Raw genomic sequence first — 24,839 nt, 5'->3', positions numbered from 1 at the left:
TGCTTAATGTCTTAGAGGTCAACCCTCCCCACCCTATTATAAATGTTAAAGACCACACTCCATGGTGTGAGCTGGCACATGAGTCATCTCCCATCATCTTCCATTCTCCCTCCATAAGGAGCTATTCGTCAATTGCCAAACACATGCAAGTTCTCTTGTGCCCCTCTAGGCATCTACTCACAATGTTTCCTCTCCTTGGAATGCCATTCTTCTTCCTTCTACATAGAAAACATCTGCTTGGGCTTCCCTGGTGGCGCCGTGGTTAAGAATCCGCCTGCCAATGCAGGGGACACGGGTTCAAGCCCTGGTCTGGGAAGATCCCACATACTGCAGAGCAATTAAGCCGGTGTGCCACAACTACTGAGCCTGTGCTCTAGAGCCTGCGAGCCACAACTACTGAGCCCGTGCGCCTTGAGCCCATGCTCCACAACAAGAGAAGCCACCACAATGAGAAGCCCGCACGCCGCAATGAAGAGTATCCCCCGCTCGCCACAACTAGAGAAAGCCTATGCGCATCAACGAAGACCCAACACAGCCAAAAACAAAATAAATAAAATAAATAAATAAATTAAAAAAAAAAAAAGAAAACATCTGCTTGGACTTCAAGGTCCAGTTTAGGTACTGCTTCCTCTTTGTAGCACAGAGAGTCCCTCCTCCTTTGGTGTCCAGACTGCTTTGTACATGTATCTTTTGTGCTATTCCATCCTTATTTATCTATATATCTGATTCTCAGGCCAGTCTGACTTCCTTGAGAGAAGGGTCACATCTTTCTGATCTTTGCTCAGGTCCCTAGCAGAATGTGTAGCACATGGCGGATCCTCTACCATCATGTTGTGAACTTCAGCTTTCTTTAGATCTGTGAAATGCAGTCAGGGCTAAGACTTCCTTTGGGATCAAAGTCAAGCACAAACTCAAATCTGTACAGGAGCCAGGTGAGCAGCAGACGTGAAATGGGTCATGTACATTCAGTAGAGACTGCGATACACTGAAGCACTCATGACTCATGACTGGCTCCAAGGCAGCTGTCACGACTCAGCTCCAGTCAATCATGACTGTGCAGGACTGTGGACTGGGTCTTACTAGATTGTTGGATTACCACCACCCCAACCCTCACCGCCTCCCCCAAACCGAGAGACTCCAAATTTTTTAAGATTAGTTTCTCTTACTAAACAATCAGAAAAATTCAAACTTCTAAAGTAATGTGTAAACCAAATATAACACATCTGTGGGATTTCAACCTCGGCTTTACCTAACCTCTTTTAATCCTGTTCCAAGGTGGGGTAGGGAAACTAAATCAGTCTTCCCCTCCCCCAAGCACGTGCCTCTGATGTGCAGAGGAGAGCTTGGAGCTGATTAATTATGAGTGTTAATAGCCTGACACTTAAAGTGATGAGGAGAGGCAGCTATATCGTTAAAGGGTTAGTTTAATACACTAGTCTAAACGTTACCTTTTCTCCACCTAACACACCCTCAAATTGTCACCTCCAAATATTGAAGCATAAGTGTGCTTAGAATTTATAACACTGAACACAGCAGAACAGGGTCAAGCCATAAGTCTAACATTCCATATGTCTGAGTTCAGTATCTGACATCCCCATTCCCTTGGGGTACAACTTTTTAATTATTATTTATAGATCATCTTTTTCTTAACCACCTGAGAAGTGCAATTATCACCCTGAGATGCAATGTCTGAGGTATCATTTTTTTCTGAAATGGAAATTTTCTATCCAAGTAGAGATCGAGGCATACAATTTATTACTATAACATCCCTGACAGCCAGTCAGAAATATGAGTGTGCAGAATCTGAAAACTAACTCATAATTAACAGTGGAACTGGATCATTTAAAAAAGAAAAAACAAACCAAACTCCTTTGCTTTCTCATAAGATTCCTTTTCCCGACTTATGCCCATAGCTATTCCTATTATTGATGGAATTTTTGCCCTTATTACTATCTTGGTCCTGAACATAAAGTGTTAGGATAAATAGTTTTTACAAAATTTAATGAATGTTAGGTGCACATTTATTTTTCATTCCACATTTTGCAGACTGAATATTCTCCAGAGTGCTGGCATATTACCAAAATTGACAGTCATGGCATGCATGGAGCTCTAGCTAACATCTGAAGGGAGCATAACACCCAATGGGTTTTAAATCCAAGACCTCAGAACCAGCAGTCAAGACACTCAGGACTCATTGCCAGTTTTCCAAGATGAAAGATGTTCAAAGCTAGCAGTATGTAACTGCATTAACAACTCTGTAATTTTGAATGGATGATGCTAGGGGAGAGAATGGAGTTAGAAGTGTATAGGAGGAGAAAAAGAGACTTGACCAAAACTTTGATGACAGAAACCTGGCCAAAGGACATAATTGTATATGATGCATTTCAATCCCTGTGTTCCAGATGACTACTCTATGAAGTGTAGGCAATATTATGCTATATCCAATGAATTCATGCCTTGAGTAGTAATCTTGGTTTGCCCTTTCCTAGAAAGAGTTCATACCAGACTTCACTCTCCTAAGAGTAGAGCTAAAATCACCATTGAGCTCAACAGCTAACTTTGTATGATCTACTTTCACCTGTGGGTTGGAAAGGACCTTGCAGTTCAGCTAGTGACTTCCACCATCTCACTAGTGTCTGAATCCCATACATGACAAGTCAACAAAAGGCCATCCATTCTGTGGTTCTGTACCTCCTGTAACAGGGAACTCAGAAATATCTTTCCTATACTGAATCTTCCCCTTTTAAGCTTCTATGCATTGATCTAAATCTGAGCTGTTGAAGATATACAAAATACAATGAACTTATCTATATGACATCTATTGGACCTTTCTTCAAACAGCTGAAGACAGCACCCATGACCTTCAAAATCTTTTAAGTTCCTAGTTAAACAACCGCAGTTCCTTCACTTGCTCTGCATATGATGTGGCTTCTTGACCTTTGCTTGACAGAATAACTCCAGCCTGGAAAGTAGTTCCTAATCTCACATTAGTATCAGCTGACTATGAGCCTTGTGCCAGCCATTGCTTATTAGGTAAGTTTGGAAATTATCTTAGTCTGGATTTCTCTGACTTCACTTTTATTTCTGGAAAATTATTTATAATTTTGATTTTTTTTTCTGCTGAGCCATACTAGTCATACAAGTCAGACTATTCAATAGCATTTTGATTATTCATTTACTTACCCATATTTTTAAACATCTACTCTGTGCCAGGCAGTGTGATAGATCAGTACTGAGGTTATAGCTGCTGACAAAACATTCTTCCTGCCTTCATGGAGCTGTCATTTCTAGCTAGATCATTGACCCAAATCAATTCCTTAGTAGTTATGGTCTCTGTATCCTAGGAAAAAGGAAAGACTGGAGAGAGAAGTTGTTCCTTCAGAAAATCTCTTACCCGTGAGCACTTGCATGTGGTTGCCTTACTACAATGCAGACAGAAAGTAGAAGACCATCACCCTGTTCTAGAGTCAATGGGTGACGCAGGAAGTGGGAAGTTGACAAAACAGTACATTGTCCATGGGCAAAGACCTTCATCAGGAGAGCCAGGCCAACTGGGAAGTGAGACCCCTCTCTCAGAACTTCATTGCCCCTTGCATGTATCTCTATGTGGCCCTTGTCATTTGTAAAGTAATTGTTTGTTTTCATATCTGCCTTCCCGGTTAAACCCTAAGGCTCCTGAGGGGAATGGCTCCATATCTGGCCAGAGGATGGCGCCCAGTGGACAGTCAAGGAAAGTTTGTTGAACACATGCCTTAGCTCTCATCTGCCGTAAGTGGTTTGTTGACCAAGATCATTCATGTTCCAAGTTATTACTTCATGTTGCCATTGTGAGAATTCAGGATAAATACTTTGCTTGTGGAGAAAGAAGCTCTGGAAATAAGGGTTTGCTTTAGTCCTCTTTACTATGCCATTTCCATAGCTGTAATTACTTGGTGATTCTTGAAAATTATATCAGATTAACAATTAGAATGACTCATAGTATGCAATAATTGTCATAGCTATCATCTAGATAGTCTCTTTGATTTTTCTTTTTTACAAAAGTATGAAATGCAAAGATGGAAATAATATATTGAAAAGATATCAAATAGTTTTTAAGTACTTGATGGAGTCAGTTAATGGGTTATACTCTTATTTACATTTTAAATGAACCTAAAAAATCAATCATGCAGGGTAGCCTTCTAATGGATACACTTATGAATATACAATGCATTTGATATGGCATGTTAAATTTAAAAAGGATAAAGATGTTTGCTGCATCTACCGACAAATCCTATTGATAAAATTGGTTCAACGAAGTTGTCAAAATTTACCAACAGAAAACAAATGACCTCTAAATTTATCATCACTAAAGTTTCCTGCTAATTAACATCTAGAGATATCGTGTTATAGATGCTTCTTTAAAAGCTATCAGCCCTCCAACTCTGCGTAGTGACATGGTATCTATCAACGTCTCATGGTGCCTGCAATTCTGACAAAAGGCACTCGGAAGAACTGGCACGTACCACCATATTTGCATTTTTGCATCTCATTAAGGACATAATTGCATACCAACACAGCAATTCTTCTTCACTGTCTCAAAAAACATTATCAGCAATGTCTGAAATAAATGCTTAAATGTCAGCTACTGACAAGCAAGAAAAGCTGACCTTTGAAGGTTCTCATTCTTCTAAGATGTGTCCTACTATGACTTACCTCTTAATTTTCTGTCTGTGTTTAATAACAGAAAAGGGACACAGGGACTCTTAAGAATTGTGGTTGAGTATGGAAAACTAGAAGGGAATCAAGAAATTGCAAAATGGCTACCAACTTACTATTCCTACTAAGAGTCATCTGGAATTGCTTGAATATTTGCAAAGACAAATCCTTAAAACCACAGAAAATTTAAAGAGGGTGAACATCAACATTTTTTTGTTTACAATGCAATTTCTGCAAAAGTATAGAGTGCCTCCACGTTAATAACTAAAATGAGTTTATCCATGATTAATGTTATGACAAAGAACCAAACAACCTTTCTCCTATGAGCATGCAACCCATTTTACACATTGTCACAAGTGGAGGCTAAGTGTTGGACGAGCACCAACAGCTAATCTAAAACTGCACCGAACCATTTACACCCTATCCTCCAAGATCTCATCTCACTGGAGTGCCCTTAGTTGCATGGATCTCATCTCCTATCGTACGCCTTTATCCTGTCATCATCCCCTGTTTGGAGCTACCTCAATTTGCACAGCAATTTGGTACACATTTTTCCGAAAGCACTAATCAATTTTAACTCACGTTGAAATGCCATAGAAATGTCTGCCAATGTCCAGAAAATGCTAATCAATTTTGAAAATCTACATCATGGCTCGCATCCCAGATTTTCTACCCAATCCACATCAAATAGAAATGATAGAAAATCATGTTAACATGTTCAGCCGCTTGTTTGCTTGTTGTCGCTGAGACATTGGTCATGCTTCAATGGCAAACTAACCGCCTGCTTGGAAGCTTATCCAGTTTGCACTAGTTTGGGTGGCTGTGTGGTGACAATGTGAAGTGGCTGTCACACTTCACGTTCAAAGATTGGGATTTCCATATGAATCCTTTCCCCCACTTCGATTTTGAAGAACACAAGGGATGTTTTTTTCTTAGATGGAGAAATATGCATTTTTAATGCTTCTATTTCCCCCAAAGAACATCCGCTAGTGGGAAAGCTGCTTCTGTGGTAGACATGACACATAAATTTATATTTCAGATGCACTGAGTAAATCTAGATACTATAGAAAAGAGAGAACAGTTTAGTGTGCAAAGCCCATACAAATAAGTCTCTCCCAGCAATAAACAAACAATCAAAAATTCCTCTCAGAATTTTGATTTGGAAGGGAGCTCAAAAACCAGCTGGTTTAACCTCCCCATCATAAGAAAGCTCTTCAAAGACCTCCCAGAAAGACAGTTCTTCCGATGATTAGAATTCCACTACTCCTCGGGAAGGGAAATTTCACTAAGAAGTCCATCTCTTGATTCAAAAATTAATGATAAATCTAGGCTCAAAATCTTCTTTTCTTGAAGCCTCTCCTAATTGGTGCTCGGCTGTTCTAAAGGAACAAACTGTTGCCCTGTTTCTTGACAGTAAATACTTTGCCACTAAGTTTTCTTGGCTCCAGGGAAAGCATAATCTCATTCAGTCCTTCACTTCTTGTGAGATGTGGCTCCCAGATGGCCCCTGGCTCTCCTGGTCAACTTCCCCTGGTCACTCCCCAGTTGGCCAATAGTCCTTTTGAAACACCCGGAACTGCCCCCAGGACTGGAACTGATTGTCCCAATGGGACAATTGCTTCTGGGACTCCGGATGTTATAGTTCTAGGAAAACAATCTGAGGACATTTTAGCATCCTTAGGAGCAGGAATGCCCACGTTGGTGCTAAGAAGTTCATAATCTGCCTTGCTTCTTTAACTAAAATCAGTTTGATTCACTATTTTTGTCATAGCTTCTTTTTTTTTCTTTCTTTCTTTTTTTTTTTTAATGAAGCTAAAGAGTCTACAATCTTAAGAGGTCCTCAGTGCCAAAGAGAGGAACTCAGCTTTGCCCTGGGTCTAGCAAAGTGCTAGCATGTCTTGATCATCATCATTGCAGCAATAACAGAATCCAACCATTATTAAGCACTTAATGTCTAAGCTCGCTTCATCACAAGCCCATGAAGTCAGGATGATTATTATGCCTCATTTTTGTTTGTTTGTTTTTTAAATTTTTCTTTTATATTGGAGTATAGTTGATTAACAATGTGTTAGTTTCAGGTATACAGCAGGGTGATTTAGTTATACATTTACATGTATCTATTCTTTTTCAAATTCTTTTCCCATTTAGATTATTAAAGAGTATTGAGCAGAGTTCCCTGTGCTATGTGGTAGGTCCTTGTTGGTTACTTATTTTAAATATAACAGTATGTATATGTGAATCCCAACCCCCTTTTGGAGATGAGGAAAGTGAGATCCAGAGAGGTTAAGTTACTTGCCTAAAGGCACAGAGCTAGTAAATGGTGATTCTGACTCCAGCATGCCCACTAACCAGTGCAGAAAATGGTGTCAGAAAATAGCAGGAGCTCAGAACCTATTTGAGACACTAAACTGAAGGATTTCCTTCCTGTTATACATATGTTTTCCTACTGAAGGAAAAGAGTCTAGCCCCCGAGGTGACGGCAGCATTGAGACTCCAAAGGCAAGCTGTGCTTCATACTCTCCATTCTGCACCAATGGAACAGTGAGCAAGGTTAGGGTGAGACAGGAAGGTGCCATCTGCTGTTAGTAGAAGACTATGCTTCCCAAGCATGAGCCCATCTCTTTGCAGATCACAAGGCTGGCAGCCTTTAACCAGGAGCGTATCATTTCTCCCGAATTTGAAATGCCCAGAAACACCAGAGAGCCCTGCCTCCCAGATCCCCATGGTCCCCACTTCACCGTGCGGTGCCAGCCCAGTGATGGAAGTATCCAATGATCCCCAAGCCCTGCTGGATTTCAGAGGACTGGGATCAAGTGACATTGATTTCTTGTGGTCATATGTTTCATGCTAAGACAGTCTAGAATTCTTCTACGTGGTTGTATTATTTGAAGGAGAAAATGACGGCCAGCAGGTAAAAATAGCAGAACTGAAAAGAAGCACTACATTTAATTCCATCTAATTTATGCTGCTGTGGGTGGGAATCAAAGTTCATCTCCTAGACATTAATTAAAGCAGAAATGCAGGGAAATGTCAGTCCTCTGGCTGCCAGGGCCCTTTTCAGGAGGAAGCCAGGAGCTGGGAAAGTAGGTCTGCTATTTCCTTGCTGTCACAGAGCTCATAATAGAGGGCAGCAAACTTCATGGGTTCTCAGAAACTGTCCTGTCTCCCAATCAAGAGCGTTTCAGCAAAGAAGGAGAGGACCTTGGGCCTGGAGCCCAGCAGCTGTATCCATGGGAATTCCCCACTGACAGGGAGGAGAAGGTATTCTGTGCAATTAAGGGCTCGGCAGTCAGCCCTGATCACATATTGACATTCCCAAGCATCCCCCCAAAAGCGAATTTTTTATTTTATTTTATTTATTTTTTTTTTTTTTTTGGCTGCATTGGGTCTTCGTTGCTGCACGCAGGCTTTCGCTAGTTGCAGCGAGCGGGGTCTACTCTTCATTGCGGTACATGGCTTCTCATTGTGATGGTTTCTCTTGTTGCAGAGCACGGGCTCTAGGCGCCCTGGCTTCAGTAGTTGTGGCGCACGGGATTAGTTGCTCCACAGCATATAAGATCTTCCCAGACCAGGGAACGATCCTGTGTCCCCTGCATTGGCAGACAGATTCTTATCCACTGTGCCACCAGGGAAGCCCCAAAAGCGATTTTTTTTCACCCACCCACACACTTTGCAAAAACAAAAATACTGCGCTCTTCTGTTTGTCCTCACCGCCCTGCCCTTTGGACTTTTTCCTTCCAGTTTTATGGTGAAAAAAATGAACATACATCATTGTATACGTTTAAGGGGTACAGCGCGATGGTTTAATTTACATGTATTGTGAAATGGTTACCACAAAAAGGTCAGCTAACATACATCTTCTCATATAAATACAATAAAAAAGAAAGGTGAAAAGGAAAAAAATAATTTTCCTTGTGATGATAATTCTTAGGATTTACCCTTTTAACAGCTTTTCTATGTATTATTACACAGCAGTGTTAACTATAGTCCTGTTGTATATGACATCCCTAGTATTTATTTATCTTATAGCTGGAAGTTTGTGCCTTTTTTCTTCTTCAATTTAATGAATTGTCAATTAAGAACCTTCAGAGAGAGAGGGGTAGGGAGATGCTGGCTTTAAACTAGGGGAAATAAAAAAAAAAAAGGGAAAAGTAAGACCAGAGTAAGGCAATCTCTTTTCCTAAATTTAGAAGGCCTTGACATCACTGGGAAAACGTGCTGTGTTACGGTGTGCAAAGTTCTGCAGGAAGGGAAACTGACTTAAATAAATAATTCTAGAAAACCACTATATTTTGAGGCCAAATTCTCTCTGGACCTGAGGACAGGGCCACACCTGAAGGCAGTGTGAGATGAGGAATAAAGTGCTCAGCCCATATTGGTCTTTCTTTTCAGAAGACATAAAATGTGCTCTACCATTTTATCCTAGAGATTTGGAGAAAAAAAGAAAAAAGACCACCTGAGAGAAAAAAGACCTGAGCAGTGTTTCTGTGAATATCTTTCTGCTGGACACAGAACCCATTTGGCAGTAATACCAATAAACACTTTTATAGAATGCTGTTCACCTCAACTGCTTTTTGCTAGTCAAGCAATAAAAACAAAACCAGGTTTATCATTAAATCAAGGCACTACTGTTTTGTTAGACCAGGCAGGGGTCAACATATTTTATCTGTAAAGGGTAAGAGAGTAAAAAATTTTAGGTTTTGAGGGCTATGCACTTTTTGCCCCAACTACTCAGTTCTGCTTTTGTAGCAGTAAGTGTCAGCGAAAATATATGAATGAAAGGCCTGATAACACTTATAACTCATAAATATATGAATGAAAGGCCTGTTCTGATAACACTTTATTAATAAACAATGAAATTTTAATTTTGTCAAATTTTTATGTGTCACAAAATATTATTCTTTTGAATGTTTTCAGGTACTTAAAAATGTACACACAAAAATATAATTCTCAGTCTGTACAAAAGCAGGTGATGGGTTGGGTTTGACCCCTGGGGCACAAATTGTCAACACCTGTCTTAGTCCCTGTTGAGCTGGTGGAATCCTTTCCTACCTATTTTTGTAATCTGGGTTTGCTACAGCATGTGTGCTGACAGTGTAATTTAATTTCATTATCCTAAATACTGATGCTGGATGGAGACTATGTTTCTTATACTTGGGCTGTGGTATTCAGGCAATGTTTAAATATATGCAGTTATTTTGGTCAGTGTTGATCAGCTGCATATGACTCGGCAGGCACTGTGCAAGATAATGCATACATGTACCTATATGACATGCAAGATGAGGCATGACCTTACTGTGATTTCAATGGTAATCATGGAAGGTACAAGCTGGTGGGGTTTACATAGGATTTGACATTATCCTATGCGTACTCCATACCACAAATCTGTGAGAGGGTGTTATTTTGCAGCTTCATTTCACAGATGGGAAAGCTCAGGATCAGCCCTGTTATTTATATAAGACCACTCAACTTGTATGTAGTAGAGCTGGAATTTGAACCCACGCTTTTCCATTCTCTCTCCTAGGGCTCTCATCCCTTCAGGTCTTCCACACTCGAGATCAAGACCTTAATTTAATCAGTCATGACTATGACCTAACTTAGCATGAACTCATGTGAGGCTACTTCTGGTTTCTAATTTTCCATGTAATTCAGGTATTTCCTTTAAGAAATACGAATGTGTAGAGGCATGGAGCTTACGTGCTCTGGAGAAAACTTTGTTAAGTGAAAGAATACAGCTACAAAATTATTGGCATCTCACAAGTAGTTAAAGGCATTTGTCAGTTCAACTGCCAAATATTTATATTTGAAGATCCACCCTGTGCTAAACGTTTGTCTAGGCACTGAGAATGCAGCAGTAAACAAAATAGACAGAAATCCCTGCTCTCGGGGATTTATGTTATACTGGGGGGAGACAGGCAGTAAACAATAAAATAAGTAAAACATATGCTATGTCAGATGGTGATAAGTGCCGTGGGAATAAAACAAGCAGTGAAGGGTGATTGGGAGTGCCAGAATGGTATGGGGGTGGGAGAGAGAGACAGGGACGCGATTTCAAAGAGGCTTGTCAAAGAAGTGTCACCAAGGAGATAAGGTTTGAGGAAATACCTAAAGGAGAAGAGGGAGCCAGCCATGTTTCTTCCAGGGAAAGGGGACTGTCGGCAGAGGGAGTGGGGTTGAGAAGTGGAAGGCAGAGCCTTCCAAGATTCAGTGCCCAACGGAAACATTTTGAAGGAATCATTGAAGCATTTTAAGCAAAGGAGTGGTATAGTCTAATCTAACTTATAATGTGATAGGATTACTCCAGAAGCTGTTTTAAGCAGAGACTGTAGAAGGCAAGGGTCGAAATAACTGTCATTGTTTAGGGGGAAATGGTGGGACTTGGACGAGGGTGGCAGCTATTAAATGTGACATCTTAGTTCTCGCTGCAATAACAAAACACCATAGACTGGACAGCCTACAAACGACACACATTTATTTCTCACAGTTCTGGAGGCTAGAAGTCCAAAATCAGGGAATGGCAGATTTGCGAGCTCTCTTCCTGACTTATAGATGGATCTTTCTGGAGTGTCTTTTATAAGGGCACTAATCCCATTTAAGAGGGCTCCACCCTCATGTCCTAATCACCTCCCAGAGGTCCCATGTCTTAATACCATCACCTTCAGGGTTAGGATTTCAACATATGAATTTGGGAGGGGACACAAATGTTCAGTCTGCAATGGTTTCCTACCACTGCAGATGGTAGGAAAGGATCAGATTGAAATCTAAGCCCACAGGATTTACTGGCCATGGGATATGGAGCATGAGAGGAAGAAGGAATCAAGGATGACCTCCAGGTTCTTGGCCCGAGCAATGTGAAGGATGGAGTCACCAGTACCTGAAATTGGGAAGACAGTGGCAGGGGTAAGCTGCAAGTGGAAGATCAAGGAGTTTGTTTTGGATACGACAAGTTTGACTTGTCTATTAGACACCAAAGCAGGGGTGAACAGGCAGTTGGAGGCAAGAGTCAGAAGTTCACACCATAGTATGTACCATAGGTTCAGGGATAGAGGCAGGAGAACGAGAAAAGATAAATCTTTGGTCCTGGTCCAATTGAAATTTGCAGATGAAGAATGCAGCCAGTACAATCCCCTTTACATCTGCTACCTTATATTTTTCTTCAACAATTTGAAAGTTTGACCAAGTTCCACTCATTTGAGGATGATGCTGTTCAGAAATTATCTGCACTCCTTTTACTGAAATGTTTATTATGATTAGCTGGAGAATTTGTGCTTAATTTTATCACCTGAAGATTAGAGATTAGAGGTTCTTTACTATTGACACTTTATAATTTTCTCTTAGATTGCTCAACTCTGTGGTGGTCTTTTTTAAATCTTGATATTTAAAATGTACTTAATATCATTGAACTCAGCTTAGCACAAGTAGTACAACATACATTGTTCAAGTCATCAAATCCATTGAAATGCTTAAAATGAAAAGAAAGAAAAAAGTTGGATGATGCCTGAATCCAATACAGGTGGTATATTTTTGCATTTTCTCTCCATGAAAAACATCAAATGGATCATGTTTTAATCTGCTGTTATTAAAATGTTGGGATAGGGCTTCCCTGGTGGTGCAGTGGTTGAGAATCTGCCTGCAAATGCAGGGGACGCGGGTTCGAGCCCTGGTCTGGGAAGATCCCATATGCCAGGGAGCAACTAGGCCCGTGAGCCACAACTACTGAGCCTGCGCGTCTGGAGCCTGTGCTCCGCAATAAGAGAGGCCGCGATAGTGAGAGGCCCGCGCACCGCTATGAGGAGTGGCCCCCACTTGCCACAACTAGAGAAAGCTCTCGCACAGAAACGAAGACCCAACACAGCCATAAATGAATAAAATTTAAAAAAAAAAAAAAAAGAACCGTGTGCTCTGACATATCTCAAAATGGTTCCTTTAAAAAAAAAAAAAAAAAATGTTGGGATACATCTCCCACATGATATCCACATTTTTAAAAAGGAATCTACTGCATGAATGGTTGTAATTTCCTTTCACTTTGACAACACTGAGATGGCAAAACCAGTGTCAGCTGTTGGTCCAGGCTCAAAGGATCACACTCTGCTGTCTGCTTGCCTCTCACAAACTCCAAATGCTCATTTGCAAAATCTCATACGAGGAAACAGTCACAACATCTCTCCCTGCATTCCCACCTTCTTCTCTCACTTTATAGAAATAAAGGCAAATATTCCATAATCGTATTTTACCTTTTATTCATGTCTGCTAAATTTAATATTAGACAATGATCTTCAAGAGGACTGTGATTTGGGATAAAGCTTAAGTTTCAAGCATAGATTTTATACAGCAGGAAAAGAAGGTGAGAGTATAAAACATGCCAAGGTATATTACACACAACTGGCTGCTCACCGCTTCTCTTGTGAGTTGCAAATGTAAAAATCGCAGGATTGGGCAAGATTACTTTCGGGAAAAGTGAGAGACTTTCTCTAAACATGACTGTTCTTTTTGGAAAATAAATTAAATTCACGAAGGATATGATTTGTTGGGTTTTTTGGTCCTGGGGTTGAAGTGAACCCTTAAGTTTAAAAAAAAAAAAAAAAAAAAAGCGATGTTTCATTCACCTGAATTTTAGCTGGTGCTTTGGGAGAAAATGCCGGCTGGGAGAGGAAACTTACTGGACAAATTCCCACGCTCCGAGTTGGGCAGGAAGTCTCTAGCTGCTCAAGGGGCAAGCGCAGAGGAGCAGGCAGTCCTGGCTGTCGGAGCCTCGCGGTGTGTCAGTCACCTGGGTTGAGTCGAAGCGCGTTTCTTCGCCTTGATCTCGGCTTACATTTGAAACACCGTGTTACCCGTCCTGTTGCCCACTCCGCCCTGGCTTGAGATTTAAATAAAAACAAATTACAGGTCTTAACAGTGATAGATGGACTGCTTTTACATTTGTGTAGAGTATTTTTGCTCTAAGATTAAAGGCTTACGCATTTATCTGCATAAACTAACCCCTGGAGTAGGGTACTGCTAACATTTTCCAAGAAAAATGAATCTCCTAACTTATTCCAAAGAGAAGACTTGGTATTTGTATGGCCAGAGTGACCTTTGCAAGTGCCCTTTCAGATTAGGTGCACTACATGGAAAATTGTGCTCTTACAGTACTCCATAAATCATACCTACCAATTTTCTTTAAAGGGGTATGTAAATATCAGTGTACCAAGTGGGTAAACAACACTAACCTCATACAAATGGCTTGAAAATTGAAGAAAAGCACCTTATTCTGCTGCTGAAATTGCTTTTGAAGCCCAACATCGGGGCTTGGTTTGTAGAATGCATGAAATGATTTGTGCACGGGGAATAGAAAATGGGCTGATGGTAACCACCCTGGACACAGTTCCCCTATTTCTGAGTTCTTTCCAGGATCAAAGATACCATTGCTATTTATTACTTTTCTTTGCATATCCCAAATGCATGTACATTTTAACTGACATCTTCATAATCTGCATATTTCAAAAATGGTTAGACAGCTATTTTAGCTGGTTAATATTTCTAGAGAAAGTTCATGGAAGCCTTCTTGTTTTGATCACATAACACTTCATTTAAGAAGAAGGTGGGGGGGGAAGGAAAACTTTAGAGAGAAAACTAAAGAGAGAAGCTATAGCTTTTGAAACTTCCAAGGTCTTAATATGAATAAGTACTATTTTTGTGATTTAGTGAAATCTGTTCATTGCATCTCCTTATTTTAAAATAGGAATAGGCAAATGGAAAAAAAAAATTTCCTGCTATTGAGTCATTTTAAAGGAATGCCTGCGGCATAAGATACAGCTTGTACTGCACCCAATTGACGTGAATAGTTTGAAACTCAGTTTTGTACATTTTTTTCATGAGCTAGAAATCCTTGACTTTGACACCTTTGGTAGTTTGTGGCAAAAATCATGGTTCATATACTGAGAAGAACTTTACATATAGTAAAATTCACATTTCTTAATCAGATAACTTGCCAAAGGGGTGAGATTTTTATATCACATAGGGTTTAGGTAAATAACTCTTGATGTTCCTGTGTGCTATATAAATAGCTAGGAAAACTGCAGAATCATTTCGTTAAACATATGTCATTCGCCATCGAGTATGCTAGTTATTTTTGAATGAATGGCTTATCTTTAAGGGGAAAAATGGGCTCTGTAAGATACTTTTTTCTTCACAATAATTTTTATTTTCTATGTGCCTTCCACTGAGGAAAATATTCCTAGAATGAAGACTTTGGTTTTCTAGCTCTTAAACAATGAAAAATGAGTTTCTGCATTTTTTAATAAAATGAATTTCTAAAAATTGAATCACAAAATGGTACAAGCAACATTTGGGCATCTACGTTGCTTTTCTAGTTCTTCTCTAGTTAGTTGCTATGTGTGAGTGCCTTCCATTCTTTTCTACCTACTGGGCATAACGAAGAAGAAAGAATGCCTCTTAAGTCATGGGGGAGAGGTGGGGGGTAGGCAGGGTGTACCAAGTTAATTGCATTCTTTGCCTTAAGCACATTTTCAGCTTTGGGTTCTGTTCTTCATTCATCCCCGAGCACAGTATTTCACCATCTATACTTTTCGACTTTGGGTCATCAATTTCCTGTAGCTCATAAGCACAGTCCTTAAGACCCCTTCCAAATAATATTTCCCTGCCTCCTTATGAAAAGGTAAAGGTTGAAAGCTTTTACTTCATATTTTTGTAAGTGGAGATTAAAAATAGAGTGAATGCAATTTCAAAACTTAACCCCATTAATTATACTTTTCACTGTTAATGAAGTCAAAAAGTCTCAGATTTAAAAAAATTAAAAAAATTATTTTTGAACACAAAATTTCAGAGCATGAAAATTCATAACTCAGTACAACTATTTTTTTAAAAAAATATATAGACCTCTATATTAAGTACCAAATTACAAAACAGGTAACTTAAGCTCATCAGCCCACAATTTTTTATCCTGTCTATAATGCAGTTCATAATACCTTCTCCAGTCTACACCAATATATGCTACTTGTCTGGAGAAAATGAGATTATTGGAAAGTATACTTTCATCCAATGAAAGGGACTGCTCATCTGACCTCATTGCCATTGTGCATCTCTATGGCACCTTGTATTTCATAGAATTTTCTTCTTACGCCTACTCTTGCCTTGCTTCGTTCAATAAGTATTTATTGAGTGCCTAGTCTATGCCAGGGACTGCTCTAGGCCCTGAGAATACAGCTGTGAAGAAAACAAAACAACAATAACAATAAAATCCTTGCCTCAAGCAGCAGAATTAGTAAAACTGTAAAATGAGATCAGCCATTGTTTAAAAATTGAATATGTAAAAGAATAGTCAGTATTTTTCTCTTTACCATATTTTCAAATTGTCTCCATAAATAAAACATTCTTGGGAAATATAATATTTATTATTTACTTTATTTCTAAGAGGGCTTATTCATTTTCCTACAATGGGTAGATTATATGAATCATTAATAATCACATTTTATTAGTACATTTCTATTATTAATCATAATGCTTAGCCTTGAGTCCTTCATACCTTTTATCCAACTGGTTTAGTCCAAATCAACTTCTACCATCTAGGTTTTCTACTGAACTTACAGGAGGTGTTACAGTTCAGCAAACACTGATTTTCTAGTTTTAATTCCATGGCCTGATTTCCCTTACTGTTTTGGAAAACCCTGAAAGAATGGCTAATTTCTTTCACTTTATGTCCTCTAGCAGCTAACATAATGCAGACAGTAATAGCTCAATAAACACATTTCTTTTCTACTAAGTTCTATGTCAGGGTCTTCTTTTTTCTTTTTCTCCCAGGACTCACCTGAGACCTGGGATGTGACCATCCTCTCCGGCCCCACTTTCTTTCCCATAACATTTCCATAAGACTTTATGTACAAAAACAAGAGGTGGGCTGGCATTGGCCTGGAGGCCACAGTTTGCAAACACTGTCTAGCTTAATCAAATAATTGCGGGGGAGGGGGGCAAAGGACAGAGAGGTCTTCCAACTCCCATAAATCCATACCACATAGCTAATTATTCTCATGAAAAGTCATCCCTGAATAAGTGGGATACCAATGGACCCAGCCATTTTCTGGCAGCAATTATTTAAATTATATTAAAGACATTAAATGTCCAATGTCTCTATGTAATTTGCCTCCCACATTCTGCTTTTTTTTCTTTTTTTAATCACAGCCAGTGAAATACTATTTCTCTCCTTACAAGCAAACGGGCTTCTTTTCATTACAGAGAGTCAATCCAGCTTCTCTCTTTGCCTTGGCCATTAGGAAGCTCACAGAAAACTTTTGTATTCTATCACTGTAGATTTTCTCAGCCTTGATAAAACTTTCTCATCTTCTTCCTCTTTGGCTTAACTTTTTTCTCACTCATTTGTTGTTAATGGTTTATTGTTATCATACGTTCACTGCAGCTGCTTCTAATCCTTTTGGGAAGTACTGAAAAATAAAGTAGAGACCAAAGAGAAGTGCACGAGAAACATTCTGGAAGGAAGAATGGTGCTTTTGCTTCCTGGTGAAACCGAAGCCACTTTGTAAACCATGTCAGCCCAACATATGCTTCAGACTATTATGTTTGGCCATATTGCAGGTTGAAAACATTTCCCTACTATTGTGCTGATAGACAAAACAGTCTGTTAGTCCAGACGCCTTATGGAAGGTGTATCACATTCTATGTTTGTAAGTGACCTAACTCTGGTCACTTGGAGATCACATCTGACCTCTGCAGTGCAGGCTGACTGGCCGGGGTGGGGCTCTGTTGGGAAGCTGCTGCTGTAAGGCTCAGCTAGGAATTAATTCCCTACTGGTAGCACGGGGTAGCCTAGGGCCACTGGCTGGCTGCCCCCTGGGGTCATTAAAATAAACTCTGAGGGCCTCCTGATGACAGCCAATGTGTTGGTATGGGAGAAGAGGTACAGGGCAGGGGGGAACCATTGCTGAGCTAGCTGAATAGTGCCCCTAACATGGGGCTACCCCTCCTAACTTATCTCAAAGTCCTGGAAGCAGCATGGCAGGCCAGGAGAGGCAGTGGACCAGCAACTAGAAGATGTGTACATAATCTGGCCTCTGTCTCTGACATGGTCGCTGACTCAACTGCTATGCAATCAAGGATAATTTACAACTGTAACAGAACACTTTCCCCCAAATAACCAACATTCAGCAGTAGAGGAATATTTCTCGAATGAGAGGATGACTCTCTCCCCATTTCCCTCTCCAGTCCTACTTGCCACTTCTCTCAACTCCTAGCTACACAGCTGAACTAACCTGTGGTCAACTCTTACAGATAATTAACTATTGCAGTGTAAAGTCTCTTGTTAGATAAGTACAACCACACTGGGGGAAATTATGGATAAAAATAGCAACAGTGTTTATAATATATATATATGTACTAATGCGAATGTACAAATGTATGTATGTATAGTGGCCAACTACTTAGTAGTTGAATGCCATACGGCACCTTGTGCAAACAGAGAGCTGATGTTTTTAACTATCTCCAGGTAAATATTTAGGACGTCAGACCAGTATTTTGGTAATGACTTGTGTTCCGCCTCAAAACCCTTCTTTTACATAACAGGCAAATCCAGGCAGAAGTGTTTTGGTCCTAAAGACTGCCTTGCTCAGATATTGTCGGGGCTGTGAAGCTCTTCAAGGAAGTGAGTCAACCCCAGAGCCTCTGAGACCATAAACAGATCTCTTAGAGAACCCCCAGCATCCCTGAGACCTGGCTGCAGCACCCAGGATCAACTTTAAACCCCCTTTACACCCACGATGACAGTTATCGGTCTGGGTCGTGCCTTGGGGAAGTACTCCCAGCAACTGAGTGGAGGAGATGTCAAGACCTTGCATGAAACACAGAGTTCTTAAAATATGTGGCACTGACTACATTATTCCCAGGTCTGTCATGTATTGTTTTAATTCGGTGCAGACAAATCAGCTACAGTTAAGCGAATAGCTTGGAACACATTATTGTGAATAAATGCACAGTTTTTTTGACGCTTTGAAAATATGAATGATACAGCTGGGAAAAATACCTTTATTATTATTTTTTTCAATTCCTAAGGGTCAGAGGCGCCCCAGCTGAGAATGCAGAGCTCTTCATTATGACACACCTTGTGATGAGGCGATTATAATGGACTGCAGTTTTTGGAAGCGAATGAAGAAGAGGAAGGGGAAGCTGGTCGAGCTCAATCAGGTGCTGTACGGATAGTACAATTCTAAAGTGACATTGTGTTGTCAGGCTTGGCTGATCCTCAGATCAAAAGAGCCATCCATCTTCCCCAGATCTATACAGATCTGTCCTGGGTCAGAAGAATAATCAATAACCCTTAGTTCTCACTTCACAAAAACAAAGGAGCTGTTGGTTTGTTTACCTTTCAGATTGTGTCTTGATTAAGCATCATTAATGGGCATTGTGGAATGAAACTATGTGTGTTGCTAACTCCTCTGGTTTACATTTCAGGATGCAGCATGTCACACAGAGGCAAACCCATACATAGTGTTCAGAGAGAGCTCTCAGGAACAAGGGGCACACACGCCAGGGCCGGGATGGCGGGACATAATGAAAAAGCTATGGAGGATTAGAGGTGAAGGGACATTAGAGATAATTCAGCACAAACCTCATATTTTACAGATACAGAAATTGGGGCTCTGAAAGGGCATCAACCTACTCAAGGTCACTTAGCTGGATAAAGTCAATATGAGATGATACACCTGCTTATAGATATATAGTTATTTCTTGCCTGTTATGGACAATAGTTAGGGTTTGTTACTATGGGTTGGAGTTTTGTATATCCCTGGCCACTTGTTTTATTTTCTTAGTGAGGAATAGTCTATCATGGAAAGATAAGCTTTAGAGTCAGAAGGGCTTGAATTCAAAGCTTGGTCTGCCATGGACAAACTGAATAACCTTCAGTGAGTTACTTACCTCCGAGAGTCTGCTTCTTCATTGCCATCCTGAAGATAATAATATCTGCATCTTAAGGTTGTTGTAAGAATGAAACAGAAATAATATAGTTAAAATCGTCTAGCATGATTCATGGCACATAGCACGTGTTTGACCCATATTTGCTTCCTACTCTCTCTCCATTTCCTCCCACTGTACTACAAGTTGGCTCTAACTATTTGATGAGAATTTGTCTTTTTCTTTCACAGCTGCTCCTGAAATGTGGATAACAGAATTTCTGTCTGTCTGAAATTCTGTATAGATGATACATAGGTAGACGGATAGTTAGATAGACAGGTAGAAAGATAGATAGATAGATAGATGCACATATATGCAAAATTGAATAACTTATGCCCATAGGTAAATGTATGCATACATGTTATGTTTGATCAGCATATCCATATATGCAAATGATGTGTGCTCAACAAGAGAAAAAAGGTAAAAATTAAGTACCAAGATGTAAACTTGGGGGCTTCCCTGGTGGCGCAGTGGTTGAGAGTCTGCCTGCCAATGCAGGGGACACGTGTTCGAGCCCTGGTCTGGGAAGATCCCACATGCCGCGGAGCAACTAGGCCCGTGAGCCACAACTACTGAGCCTGCCCATCTGGAGCCTGTGCTCCGCAATAAGAGAGGCCGCGACAGTGAGAGGCCTGCGCACCGCGATGAAGAGTGGCCGCCACTTGCCACAACTAGAGAAAGCCCTCGCACAGAAACGAAGACCCAACACAGCCAAAAATAAATAAATATTAAAAAATATATATATGTATATATATAAGATGTAAACTTTATGAACATTTCAATATAAACTATGAGAAAGAACGCAAATTACCTCAGATAATAAAATAAAAACAATCATCACTAGGAACAAAACTACAAGAAAAATAACTACTCTAACTAACTGAATCCCACTGAGTTAAGAGCCATATAAAAGTAATGTTCTTTAGAGTAACAGTCCGTGATTATATTTTGAACCAAACAATGATACGATAGCTAGTTTCCCTGCATATTGAAATAGTGAAGCTGAATTAGGCCTCTGCACCCCAACAACGAATTAAATCCCAGAGACAGGGTTTTGGGTGAAGTAGAAGAGAATAGCTTTATTGCTTTGCCAGACAAAGGAGGCCACAGTGGGCTAATGCCCTCAAAACTGTGTCCCGACCTGGAGGGGTTAGTGAGAAGTTTTATAGTAATGGTCCAAAGAGGGCGTGACCAGCTCATGGACACTCTTCTGATTGGTTGGTGGTGAGGTAAGTGGGAGTGAGCATCACCAACCTTCTGGTTCCAACAGGTCTGGGGTCTACCTGCTTGCGGGCAGCATACAGTTAACTTCTCCCACCTGGTGGGAGTTTCAGTATCTGCAAAACAGCTCAAAGATACTGTTATGTATTCAATATAGCTCTTAAGGGGGAACCAGGACCCTGCTCCAAGGCTGCACTTTTTTTTTTTTTTTTTTTGACTATTTCTCCCTTGTCTCCGCATCCCCTCCATTCCCTAATTAGCAACTGTTTGAATCTACCCCGTTGGAACTCAGGGAAGGTCATGGAGGCTGAATGAAGCCTACTTCCTGTAATCAAGAAATGGGGATACAGAGAGGCTTTTGTGCCCAGGAGCCCCACAGGGTCCTGCTTGGTATAAATAGGAGTCCTCAAGCTATTCCAAATGTCCCAACTGGAGAAGTGTCCAGAAAACTGAGATAGGTGAACTGAGCTGGGACAGCAGTCAGTATTCAGCTCCAATTGGTTTATATTTTCAGTTTTCACTTTAGTTTCCTTTTCCTGAGTCACATTCCCCCTGATGGAAGGCAGTAGGGTCAGTCAGTGAGAGGAGTTTCAAACAGACCCAGGAAGACATCACATGCACCCTGGTCATGATCCTAACAGCTTCCTCTCCACCTCCTGCCTGGACTCCCTGTAAATGGCTTCTGCAGTTACTCTACTAACCTCAAAAAATTCTCCAAGCTGTGTGTCCTTCTCTTGGCCTCACACCCACCCACTAAAATCTGCCTGCCAGATTTTTCTCCCACTAAGTCACTTATACCCAGATTTCCAGGTCTCTGGCCGACAATTTAACTGGACAGTCAACCTAGCTTTGATTTTATTTTCTCCATAAAGCAATGCCTCTGTGTGGCCTCGGTCACCAATCCCTGGTTGTCTCCCTCTTTTATTTGGGTCAGGCCCAGAAAACATTGTGTAACATCGCCCTATGAGTGAAAGTTTGCCTACTGGAGTTCCTGCTGTTCTTTCTTATGGTTCCACCATGTGCTGTATTTGAAGGTCAACATCTCCTTTCAAGCTAAGAGCTAATTTATGCTATATGCATCCTGTTATCATTGAGACGTAAATAGGATAAACCATATCATTGTTCAGATGTGATGGAAAGGAGAATCCAGCTCTAAATGATGAAAAGCATGTGACTCAGAGGAATAGCCCTCATGCTTTGATGCACTCCTACTTTTCTTGGGCGTTAACTGCCATCCATCCTCATGGCAGACCAGCAAGGATGGAAACATCATCTCTACCTTACAGACAGTGAGTATGATGATGAGAAAGTTTACCCACGTGCCTAAGCCACATAGCTCGGAAGTAGTGGAGATCAGATTTGAACCCGGCTCTAATGGACTGCAAAGCCTGAGCCATCACCAAGAATATACTGTTCAGGCTCTTCTGCTAAAGGCAACTAAGTTTGTAGAAAAATTCTAGACTGTTGTGGAGTTTGGTTGGGCTGGGCAGTTCTGAATAGTGGGGAACTTTCATCTGGGTGATATGAGGAAATGAGAAGCCTGGAGAATTAGCCTAGAGAAGAGAGCATTCAAAGAAGCAGGACTCAGAGTAACAGCTCTCCTGCTACTTTTCTTGGATATTCTGCCAGAAGCAACTCTGTGATGATGAGGACAGAATGGGGTGAAAGGGTGACATAGATAAGAAACACCTAAGAATACTTGAAGGAGCTTTCTAACAAGTAACACTGTGCGAAAGTTTCCCCAGAGGAAATAGTGAGCTCCTTGTCATGACATGTATTTTAAGCAGAAGCTTTGGAAACAATTTAGTGATATTGTTAGAACACAGCCAAATACATAAATGGCAGCTAATAAGACTGAGTGCTTAATCTGTACTAGGTATTCTTCTGGATACTTTCCACATAACATCTCAATTAATCTTCCCAACAACACCGAAACCAAACTGGGTATTATCTCATTCAAAAGATGAGAAAACTGATGGTTAGAAGGGTTAAGAATTTGCTGTAATTGAGAAGAGCTGGGATTTGAGCCCAGGTAGTAGGCATCAGAAGTCCCACCTTTATCTAAGAGGCTTCGAATGGCCCTGCTAATTTTGAGATTATATGAAAACCTCCTTCCCTTTCAAGATTAGAGGTAATAACTTCTCTGTCTCCCCACACTCACAAATATTGTCCATTTATCATCAAATAGTGATACTATGGTCTTATTTCTTTACCATGTCAATGCATAACACATTAAAATGAACAATAACTGAGAATAATGATGAGTGTCCATTAAAAGAGAACAAATTAAAGCTAGATGACACATCTATACCAACACCTCAGCACCGCACATGACAGGTCTCTGATACTGAAGGACGTATTCAAACAAAATGGCACTTTGAACTATAAATTTATTTGCACTGAAGTAGCAAAGCATTGCCTGCCCCTGCATCTATCTCATAGGAGATTCAGAGCCTGGTTTTGACAGCTAGTTCTAATAATAAAAAGGTTTTAAATGTAAGGTATAACAGTGTTCCAATCAGTGCCTAATCAGGGTTATGCTTTTCAAATTATATTGTGTCTGCTTTCACCTCCTGCCTATTATCTGCAATAAAAACAGAAGTGCTTAAGAAAATCCTTGATCTGTGCACATATATTTTTAATATTAATATGTCAGGCCAGTGGCAATAAGGATATTAGGGAAATGACGAAATTCTCCCCAGCTGGACATGTTAATTGAGAAGCCAAGTTTGGAAGGCAAAGTTCACATTTGTGCAGATGGCGGGACAAAGCCGGGTGTCGATGCAGGTCAGTGTCAGCCCCAATCTCGGCTCTAATGGTTCAAGTCTCTGCTTTCTCCGCATCAGCTTGTCCCTCTGGGCTCTGTAGGTTGGGGAAGTCTGTCTCTCCATTTTTTTTTGCCCTTGACTCTGGGGTGGTAATTACTCTTGAGATGTCAATGTGCTTTCTTTTAAAAAAAGGAAAAAAAAAAAAAAAAAAAGCAGGGGGAAGGAAAAAAAAGTTTAATCTTTCTGGTTGGAGGAAATATAAATTATAGCTCACCCTGCCCTTTCCCCCAAGGTCCCCCATCAAAAATAAAAAGAGTAACCACATTATTTGGGGGATGGAGAATTTTATAATCATCCCAAAATAAGAACTTGAACTCTTATGGACTCAAAATAGTGACTGGCCCAATGCATTTTTCCTTTTTTTATCTGGTTAGCTTTAGGATTTATCCACATTTATTACCAGTTTTCCACCTACCACGTATTGCCTTTAATGTGATTTATGTATTGCTACCTACTCTTCAAATACAGTAGTATGGTACCAGCAGTCTTTAATAGTTTCAGTTTCCTAAGTGATATAATTATTTATTATCTCTAATTAAAATTCAGAGTTTGGCTTTCAGCATGAGTCTGGATGTAAAGCCCATTTTAATGAAAAGAGCAACTGTGAGCTCTAAATTTCTTTATGAAGGAGATAACTTATGTAATCACTGGTAACCTTTTTCAAGAATATTATCTCACTATTTATAAAACAATGCCTTTTTTACTTTAGAAATTTTCATTTGCATATGAAAAAGATGTATTTATTGATGCTTTTGACTGATGCACATTTTCCATTCAGGAATGCTCTTTTCAAATCCTTCCTATACCATTGAATTTCTCTTTGAAAACTCTAAGCTATGGTCCTTTAAAAGATGTTCGTATATATATGTCTATATATACATATACATAAATAGCCACTAAGAAAGTTTTCAATTGTTGGTTTCTTTTTAAAATTTCTAGTTTGAAAATTCAGAACCCTTTATGCTTCTGAAGCCACTTGTAATAAGCAATGACACTATTCTTTCCCCCATCCAGAGGCATAGACCTAAATACCTTTTCTTCCAGAGATGAAATCATATTGGTATCTAACTATGATGAGTTCTAGCTAAAGATATTTTCAGGCTCCTGCTACAGTATTAGTAGCAGACATTTTCA

Source organism: Eubalaena glacialis, chromosome 2 (assembly GCF_028564815.1).
Source record: "Eubalaena glacialis isolate mEubGla1 chromosome 2, mEubGla1.1.hap2.+ XY, whole genome shotgun sequence".
NCBI lineage: Eukaryota > Metazoa > Chordata > Mammalia > Artiodactyla > Balaenidae > Eubalaena > Eubalaena glacialis.
The sequence above is the reverse complement of the archived record's forward strand: the minus strand, read 5'-3'. Positions refer to the sequence as shown.